Source organism: Lipophrys pholis, assembly GCF_963383615.2.
Source record: "Lipophrys pholis genome assembly, chromosome: 2".
NCBI classification, from domain to species: Eukaryota; Metazoa; Chordata; class Actinopteri; order Blenniiformes; family Blenniidae; genus Lipophrys; species Lipophrys pholis.
Window position 1 is genome coordinate 20,843,049 of NC_137636.1, and position 9,094 is coordinate 20,852,142.

A 9,094-nucleotide genomic window follows, 5' to 3' on the forward strand; every position below is an offset into this window, starting at 1 on the left:
GAAGCTGTGGCAGACTACGACCAGTGAAGCATGACCTGACCAGCGGTGTCTGCTTGAACAAGACTGGGACTGTGAGGGGCCTGGAAAAACGTTAAAGGGATAGTTCACCTTGTTGTGAAACGGACAGGCATTTTGGCCGAAGGAGCCTATATGCAAAGTGTGAAAGTCACATAAAACACCGTTCAAACATTAGACCAGACTTTTTAAAATGGTTGCACGTGCACAGGGGAAAAAAACTACAAGTCACATTTTTTTTTTTTCATTGTACACTCTTCTTCTACATGAACTTTTGTCATGAAGCAAATTTTGCAGCTTTAGCAGTCTTAATGCATTGTACATGATCAATCACACACTGTTGGGGGGCAGTGTCTTGAATGGGGGAACAAATTGCTCTTCCAGTTAAGTCACAACCGCTCCATGTGTTATCTGTGTGTTCGGTCATGATACAGTGACTATGAAACTAAAATGAATCCGTCAATCTAGTTTTTTGTGCCCAGCTTCAGGTATTGCTGTGCTGGCGTTGTTAGGATCTTGCTATGAGTGAAGACAGAATAAACACAAAAACACACATCACACACACAAACACAAACACACCTACAGTATAAGCAATTTACCCTCAAACACGTGTTTTACTTTAGGGAAGGGAACCGGCATACAAAGACAAAACCTAAACACACAGAGAGAGAACATGCAAACCCTGCATAGAAAGAGCATGCCAACTCTGACAAACTTCACGACCAAGTTGCTCAAGAGAAATGAGAATAAGAAAAGTATCGTTTGTTCGTTTGTTCGTTCGTTCGTTCGTCAAATAGTCTTTAACCGTGGGATCACATTGTTGGTTTTAGTTAGTTTTTTTGTCTGTCACAGTGTCACAATATTTCAGCAAATTACTTGAATGAAAAAAATTATGCTTTGGGCTAGACGTGGGCAATGAGATTCTCCAACATCAGAGGTTTTATCTCATCTGATTTCTCGGATGTGAACATGTCTCACCCCTTCTTTTTTTTTTTACCATTTTACTACTTTCATACAGATTTCAGATGTAGTTTCAGATCTTCAGATTTTCCTAATTGGGAATTTAGAGGAGAAGAATTACCTCTGTAGGGGAATTGGGAGTGTGAATTACTAAACCACTGAAATCATAAGTGATTTATGTAGCTCTGTAGATTTGGTTAACCTGCAGCTGAAAGCTCTTCTCTGTCTGGGCACGGTTAGGTCAGCAAAGTCCATGTAAAGGTTTCCATCTAGACCCAGCATCAGTGGCCACAGCTAGATGCCCATCCATGGCTAGATGGGCAGCTGAAATTACCAATTAGTTTACCAATTGGCTGCAGCGGATTCGATTGGTTTGTAATTAATTCTAGTTACTGGCCCATAGAGCAGGACGGATGGCGCCATGCCTTTGTCCTACTGACACACTATCCCACAGAGCTGGGCCTCAGGGGGGAGGCAGCGGACATCAATACAGAGCCCTGCAGCTACTGAGTCCTCCACCTCCTTCTCCCCCTCGGCATACACACTTAGACACACAATACTTTACACACACTCGCACTCTGCTACGCAAACACACACACACACACACACACACACACAAACGGACCCCCTTGCAGCGCTCGGCTGATTCCGGAGAAGGCGAAACTTCAACCGCCTGAGAAGGTGCTGACGACAAACAAAGACAACAGAAATCTTGTGTTTCGAAACCCTTACCCTGTGTGTGTGTGTGTGTGTGTGTGTGTGTGTGTGTGTGTGTGTGTGTGTGTGTGTGTGTGTGTGTGTGTGTGTGTGTGTGTGTGTGTGAAACAGCAAAAAAAGACATAATACAGGGAGAAAAAGGAAAAAAGGAATTGTCCTGTATGTACAGCAGTGGTGATTGACAGGTGGAGTCAGTGAACTTCACCTCATCACAGCTCAATTTTTGTTGCATGTATTCATTATGTACATACAATATAAGCCATGTGCAAGCAGGTGAATGCGGCTCTGTGTGTATTAGTAAATTGTGCAGCAGCAGTGGCCCACAGCGGAGGTCACATGGCTCACTGATACCTCCCACACTGAAGGTCACGGCTTCTACACCCAGAAGCAGAGAGGGAGAGGTTGAAACAGATCGATCATCCAGATAAAAATACACTGCACCTCGGCTAGTCTGCTTTATAAACACACAGACACACACATTTACAAACACATCCCCACACCCTCAACAAATGACTTAAATGCCACTACAAATGATCCTGGCCTCCTCTTAATGAAAGTGATATCAAAGTGAGAGCCCGCGGCAGTGGTGGCTGGCTTTTAGGATAACGATACAGTAATAGAAGACCATTAAAAGATCATAACAGCTTAAATGATGAGGTCTCTGTTGTTGCTCTGGCCGAAACCTCCCGCAATTAAAGCACCGTTTGCACTCAATATAAAGGGGGACATCTTTGGAGGTAAAGTTACTCCCTATAACGATGCCGATACTACAAATACGACTGAGCAGGCTGATCAGAGGAGTCCCCTGTACGGAGACTGAAGCGGGTTGAAGACAGGTCAGACAAGACTGCTGCTTGCGAGAGACGGCAGAGCGTGATTTATGGGAGCTGTGAGAGGAGTGGTAATTGGGAGTAAAGCTCCACAATGCTTTTAGTTAATGACAAGCCAACTAGTGAAAGATGTCTGTGCCACCACGCCTTATTATGGATGCTGGTTAACAGTGGGAAGAGGGTGGTTCTGGTGAGCACTCATCAGGCGATAAATGGAGAGCAACGCTGAGAAAGGATGGAAACCCTGGCAGCCACAAAGCAGGAGATTTTTTTTTATTTATTTTGAAACTGTGGTTCCTCTTCAACCTGCATTTTTAAAAATGATTCTGTGGTGGTGACTGTGAGCCGGACGTGCTTTTATTGAACCCTTGTTACTGTAACGTCACCAATAAGAGGATTTGACATATATAACTACTACATCTACGATATTTACAACATTAAAAATGTAAATGAAAGCCAATAAATAGACATTTGTGTCCTTATGCTACCGATTATGATAACTTCAGGATTTACGCAGTATGACCATGCAATCACAGACAAGATTTACCAACATTTTACTCATTTGTGACATGAGTTTCTCAGTAAAAACACATACTAATATTAAATTACTGAAGTGATTTACTCATAGCATTTTTTTCCAACATTTCTATAGATATAAAATAATAATCTAAAAAAAATATCCGGACATTAAAGGCCTAAAAGTAATGCATTAGGGCTTGTTTGTGTCTTTCATGAAAAAAATAAATAAACCAGTGTTACTATGTAAACCAGAGTAATAGCAGTGAAAGGAGGACTACCGTATGATCAGTGTAAAAAAACAAAAACAAACAAACATATAATAATCAATCTTAAAACAGGCAAATCTGATACTGGAGAAAAAAAATTCAAATAAAAATGTAATATCTAATTTTGGATCAATCTGCATTTCAAAACACAAAGCAGTTTTTTTTAGAACTTTGCAGAAAATCGAGAGTAAACATGAAAAAAACAACAAAGGTAGTTTTATGATTTGATACGGTGAATAAAATTCCAGAATGTTGCAGGACGTTTGGGACTATAAATTCAGATCCTCACTAAAATTCAGATTATAATCATATATTCAGATTAAATACAACAGAGAGAAAACAAAAAGCTTCTGGATACCTGTAATCGATTAAGACAACCGAGAAATGACCACGTCGTCCAAGAAAATGAATGAGCAACACAGCTGATCTCACCACGGTCGAGATGGATGAGAGAAATCACCCCATGAGAGTAGAAATCAATATTCTTACTATCTTTTACTATGAGACAACTGTTGGCATGACAGCATCTAGTGTTAGTAAGAGTAAAAAACGGTGCCGTGTAGGAGCGGAGAGGATGAGTTTTGTTACAGTCTCATGTGTTTTGCCACAAATTACACAAACAGTATTCACTTGCAAGACAGCCATAAGTGCCTGGTGTCCTACAATGTAGGAAGTGACATAAATCAAGACAAGGTAGGAGACAGTGTTTGATAAAAACTAATTAGACATTCATGCTCTGGGTTGAAGGGGTGTTGGTGTTATTCAAACAAATTCATTAATCATGACGTGCACGTCAGTGGAAGATATACAGACGCAAGAAGAACTGAGCATCACTGACATTTTTGCTGATGCTAATAAAACACAGGATAAGCAACATAAAAAAATGAAGAGTCCTCGTATATTATATTGTATGATGAATGATTGAATACAGATTTGAATGTAAAAGTGTTGATAGAAGATAATGATGATGTCATTATTCTGATTTAATTGTAAATAGCAGGTAGATAAATCGTATGGACTCACACAACGTGCTGCATCTTGTGTGCAATGACTTCCTAGTAGGTAAAATGATCATGTAATTGCTGGATAATTCAAATTTTACATCAAATGTTTGTATGGAATTTGTTGTCTTGTTTAGATAAGAATTAAGTGGGAGCAATGTCGCTGTTGTCCCTCGGCTTCTCGGTTGACGTGCGCTGAAAAACTCCAGCAAAAGTGTAATAGCGGCAACAAGACCACAATCAATAGCTCCTGTGTGTCACAACAAGAATCAGGCACAGTCGAGGTTAAATACATCACATCAAACAATTGACTTGATGTTGAATGAGATGTCCCCATTCTACCGCGACCATATCGAAACTGCTCAAGCTTGCAAAACATACTGAGAGGGGCAGAGGAAGAGGGGCTTTAGGGTGCTCGGAGCATGCCTGTGGCAAACCTCCGTCAGATATTGTTTGTGTTTAGTGCTCGGCCGCATGAAGAATTGATGAAGCTCTCTGGGATAGTGCCATCATCAGGACGGTGGAAGAATCAGAGCATGGCAAAAAACCCGCATCTCTGCCTGTCCTGTGCGAAGCTCTGGCCATTTATGAGAGCCATCCTTCAGCTCCGGCTGCAGGGCCCGGATCCTGCACGCATTTTACGACCACTGCAGTTTACATGTGCACACGAACGGCTATAAGGAAAGCGGAAAAGGTCTGAAAAACTATCAAAAAAAAATACGTGAGACAAATGAGCATGAGATTGAAGAGTAGACAGAAGAATGTAAATTTTTATGCATTATAGTTTATATGTGTGGTTATTCAAAGAGTGAAGCAGCCTGGTGATGACTTCAAAACATTTGGTGCATAGTATATCATTTGCTGGGGCAAAAATATAGACCGTCACCCAACAGGGCCATTAGTGGAACTGGTGGCTCCTTTGAGGCCTTAGGCAATTCCCCACTACTTGAAAGTGTGTGTGTGTGTGTGTGTGTGTGTGTGTGTGTGTGTGTGTGTGTGTGTGTGTGTGTGTGTGTGTGTGTGTGTGTGTGTGTGTGTGTGTGTGTGTGTGTGTGTGTGTGTGTGTGTGTGTGTGTGTGTCAGATGACAGCAAAAAGACAAAGGTACAGAGAAAAACAGAGACACAAAGAAGTGGCACAATAAGAAATATTGAAGTCATACACACCGTGTGTTAAGACAATAGAGGGAGGGCACGGCGGCAGAAGAAGACAAACACGCACACACGCACACACTCGCACGGCTGATCTTCTTACACAGGCTCGGCTGTCTGTAGGCTAACCACAATCCTGCTCCCTGCAGTGCTGACCGCAAAGCAGTCAACAGAGGCACACTGGGCCTTATCCTGCATGACACGCTGGTCGATAATCATGCACACCACCGCATAGCACAACACCACTGTAACTGCGATACCTGGGCCTGCCTGCCTGTCTGCATAAATAAACACGCCTGGATGGAGCCACACTCACGCCAACACTAATTCATTGTATGGATATATACCATATATCTATTGAATTCGATTTTTTGTTTCTCCTTGTCGTGAGAGTACGCACATTACATGTAGGATCACAACAGCACACAACCCCATCAAGCCATAAACCACTGAGCCTACATTGTATATCTTGTTTTACTAATAATGGGCCTTTTTGAGGATTGTTTTTTACGGCACCATTTCTTTTTTTTGAAGATAACATAAGCTCATTTAGCCTGTAATATGAGAGATTTATTAAAATTACTCTTATTCTCGTGTTTGAAGACTAGTGTACAGTGATGTGATTTTAAAGGCTCTCCTAAAATCTTTTTTTTAATCCCTCTTAGGCTTATAAGTCAGTCTGAGACAAAAGTTATTTTTGTTTTCACTGCTTTACTGTTTTTATTTACGGTTTCAAATTCTTTTAGGAGTTTTAACTTGTTTAATATGTTCTCATGTCTCTACATCAATTTGGTTTGCCGTGTTGTTGGTTTTCTCAAAGCACTTAATAGAAATATTTGTTCAGAAGTCTTTGAAATGAATCATCTGCCATTTAATGATCATTAATGAGACTGTAATGCTCACCCTGAAAAATTATGTTGTTTTTTTTTGTTTGTTTTTTTTATTTATGTGAGAAACAGAAAAATGTAAAGTGTAAAATACAGCCTTGGTTGATTGTTTCTCTGAGCAATTATCTAAAATCCTTCTGAACCTAGACAGTACATCACCGCTTAATATATATTGTTGGGTATATGATCCTATCGTTGATAAAAGTGTTCATTTGTAGTAAATCTGAGAATGAGGTAAAGAAGAGTGTGGCGCACAAACTCAACCTCTCAGCCAATCAACAGCTGCCGTCGTCTTTCCAATGCAATACTGCAAAAAGCAGCCTGTGCTGTCCTCAGTTTTACCACAGCAATAAAGACTGTCTGATGGATCACCGACAACCAACCTGCATTTGCGACACGAGACCAAAGACAAGCTGTCATTCAGAGCTGCTGAGGAAGCTCCCACAAAAGTCCTACGTCTGTATGAAAGTATTATTACACTGATTGTTTTATTTTCTTTGACATACATAAAAAATATAAACAGATATGGTGGTTCTCTCAACTCTCACTAATGGACTTATAAAAACTGAATGAAATGTCTATATTACGAGTTGAGCATTTACACTTCTGTAAATTCCTTTCGAAGTTATGTAGCGGGATTAATTAATTTATCGTTTAAACGTTTAAAAGTCTATGTTAAGGGTGTATAAAATAGCAACTCATCATAATGTAAATTGTGAAGTATTGTCCTCAGAAAATGTGCAAGAAAAAAAAAAATTAAAAGTGAGTAAAGAGGTTGTTGGGTTTTTTTTCCTTCACAATCAGGTATTGCTTAAATTATAATAAGTTAAATGCTGCAGTCATTCCTGTGGAACCTGTGATGTTGAAAACGGCAGCAGTGTCATTATCAGAGCTCAGCCTGCTCTGCATGTGGTGGACAAGCCGGAGAGAAGGCCTCAACGTCCCCTGTTGATACTGAACAGAAAACTAAATGATATGAATGGGTGGGATGCAGGACAACTGGAAAGACAAGCGAGTTCAGTAACTCAACAGCACCACCTGCTGTTCTGTGTATGTATCATCACGTAGAGTTCATGCTTTTACAGTTGCGCCTTATAATCATAAAGATGTGTTCAAATAAAGATAAAAAAAAAAACAGCTTCAAGTAGTTCACCATCTTTCCTGCACACTGATTAATAGTCAATCAAACTGTGGAACAGTGGTTAGCAATTTCCAGTCATCGTGAGAAGGTCCCTGGTTTGAGTCCAGGATGAGCTTGAGGGCCTTCCTGTGTAGAGTTGCATGTTGTCCCTGTGCATGTGTGTTGTTTTTTTTCATTCAGATCTTATGGTTTACCCTCACAGTTCAAAAAACATTTGTTTCAGGTTAAGTGGAGACTCCAAATAGCTCGTAGGTGTAAATGTGAGTGTTTTACTCCATGAAGACCAGGAGACCTGTTCAGGTTACACCCTGCATTCATTCAGTCAGCTGGGGTTGGCTCCAGATATATAAGATGGAGCAATCACCACAACAACGGGAAAAAAATATACTTTTTATTAGACTCCTATGACAGACTGCTGTTCACTTTTTAGACTTTAACATTTTACAAACATAAAGCCAAATATGTGCCTTCATGCACATAATCTTTCTCTAGGCAGACACAGTCCTACGTGTATGCCCACACACATTGCCACAATGTTTACCGGTAAGTAAAAAAAAAAAAAAAAAAAAAAAAACTGAAACAACAAAGCAAGAATGGAGCCTGGCCCAAACAGTGCCTGCGTGTGTTGGCTTCAGTCTGGGCGGACTTTGCCTTCCCTTGTGGCCTGGATCAGAGGAGTGAAGCCAAGCAGAATCTGTCCTGGATGAAACCACTTAGCAAATTAGCAGTTTTCCCTTTGTGGTTTTACTACACACGCCTAGACACATGGTGCAAACGCTGACTGTCAAAGTACACATATCGGTATGCGCAAGTGCAGTACACAGAACTTCACGCACATGAAAAGGTAAAGCCTGGTGCGGGGTGGCAAGCTCTACAGAGACAAGGCAAGGCTAGTAATATGTAGGATAGAGAGAGGCAGGGAGTGGGAGAAAAGAGGGGATCCTGAGAAGAGCAAAGGTCACGGGAGCTGGTGAAGAGGACAGGGTGCATCCTTGAGAAGGGAGAACGGCCGGGACACTGGGCAAATTTGTGTTGCACGACAAGCTCGTCTACTGAAGGGACTATTAAAATCCTACAATCTGCAAGAGCCTTCAACTGAAAACGGCACACGTTGCACACATGCAAACCCTGACACACATTCCTTTCCCCACATCACCATGGTTTTTTTATTTTATTTTAACCAAGATTGTATAGAGTGCATTCGCACACATGCATTCATGCACATTTTAAAGCCATCAAAGAAACAGAATCACGGTCATGATCGCATTATGTGACATCAGAGCTGATCAAATATTTATACTGAGAACAGAAAAAAAAAGCCACACAAACATGCATTGTGTGTGTGTGTGTGTGTGTGTGTGTGTGTGTGTGTGTGTGTGTGTGTGTGTGTGTGTGTGTGTGTGTGTGTGTGTGTGTGTGTGTGTGTGTGTGTGTGTGTGTGTGTGTGTGTGTGTGTGTGTGTGTGTGTGTGTGTGTGTGTGTGTGTGTGTGTGGCCATGCTACATTCACCCAAGTGTCCAGAGAGGCACATCAGGGAGTACCAGTCGCATGAGGATCAAATTGATTATGGCCAGCGGTCTTCGCAGTAATACTGAAGATTAGGACAGC